The following is a 1,809-nucleotide window of genomic DNA, read 5'->3' as shown; positions in this document are numbered from 1 at the left end:
TAAAAATGATTCTTGAAGCAAGAAAAAGCAGTGAATACAAAAGCTTGCGAAAAAAAAAGAAAAAAATGGCGAAAAAAAAAGAGAGAAAGAAAAAGAAAAAGCAAGCAGAAAAAGCCAAAATTTCTTTAAACCAAAAGGCAAGAGCAAAAAGGATCCAAGGCTTTGAGCATTAATGGATAGGAGGGCCTAAAGGAATAAAATCCTGGCCTAAGCGGCTAAACCAAGCTGTCCCTAACCATGTGCTTGTGGCGTGAATGTGTCAAGTGAAAACTTGAGACTGAGCGGTTAAAGTCGAGGTCCAAAGCAAAAAGAAGAGTGTGCTTAAGAACCCTGGATACCTCTAACTGGGGACTCTAGCAAAGCTGAGTCACAATCTGAAAAGGTTCACCCAGTTATGTGTCTGTGGCATTTATGTATCCAGTGGTAATACTGGAAAATAAAGTGCTTAGGGCCACGACCAAGACTCATAAAGTAGCTGTGTTCAAGAATCAACATACTGAACTAGGAGAATCAATAACACTATCTGAATTCTGAGTTCCTATAGATGCCAATCATTCTGAACTTCAAAGGATAAAGTGAGATGCCAAAACTGTTCAGAGGCAAAAAGCTACTAGTCCCGCTCATTTAGTTGGAGCTAAGTTTCATTGATATTTTGGAGTTTATAGTATATTCTCTTCTTTTTATCCTATTTGATTTTTAGTTGCTTGGGGACAAGCAACAATTTAATTTGGTGTTGTGATGAGCGGATAATTTATACGCTTTTTGGCATTGTTTTTACATAGTTTTTAGTATGATTTGATTAGTTTTTAGTATATTTTTATTAGTTTTTAAATAAAAATCACATTTCTGGACTTTACTATGAGTTTTTGTGTTTTTCTATGATTTCAGGTAATTTCTGGCTGAAATTGAGGGACCTGAGCGAAAATCAGATTCAGAGGCTGAAGAAGGACTGCAGATGCTGTTGGATTCTGACCTCCCTGCACTCAAAATAGATTTTCTGGAGCTACATGAGTCCAAATGGCGCGATCTCAATTGCATTGGAAAGTAGACATCTAGGGCTTTCCATCAATATATAATAGTCTATACTTTTCCCAAGTTTAGATGACACAAACTGGCGTTCAACGCCAGCTCCCTGCCTTATTCTGGAGTTAAACGCCAGAAACAAGTTGCAAAGCGGAGTTAAACGCCAGAAACAAGTTACAAACTGGCGTTCAACTCCAAGGAAGACCTCTACACATGAAAGCTCAATGCTCAGCCCAAGCACACACCAAGTGGGCCCGGGAGTGGATTTCTGCATCATTTACTTATTTCTGTAACCCTAGTAACTAGTTTAGTATAAATAGAACTTTTTACTATCATGTTAAGTATCTATCTTTGGACATCTTTTGATCATCTTTGGATTATCTTTTGATCCTTTGATCCCGTTTAGGGGGCTGGTCATTCGGCCATGCCTGGACCTTGTTCTTATGTATTTTCAACGGTAGAGTTTCTACACACCATAGATTAAGGTGTGGAGCTCTGCTGTTCCTCATGAATTAATGCAAAGTACTATTGTTTTTCTATTCAATTCAAGCCTATTTCTTCTCTAAGATATTCATTCGCACACAAGAACATGATGAATGTGATGATTATGTGACACTCATCATCATTCTCACTTATGAACGCGTGCCTAACAAACACTTCCGTTCTACATGCAAACAAGCTTGAATGCATATCTCTTAGCCTTCTGATCTACGATCAGAGTCTTCGTGGTATAGGCTAGAATTATTGGCGGCCATTCTTGAGATCCGGAAAGTCTAAACCTTGTCT

Source organism: Arachis ipaensis, chromosome B01 (genome assembly GCF_000816755.2).
Source record: "Arachis ipaensis cultivar K30076 chromosome B01, Araip1.1, whole genome shotgun sequence".
NCBI classification, from domain to species: domain Eukaryota; kingdom Viridiplantae; phylum Streptophyta; class Magnoliopsida; order Fabales; family Fabaceae; genus Arachis; species Arachis ipaensis.
Note: the sequence above shows the minus strand (reverse complement) of the source record.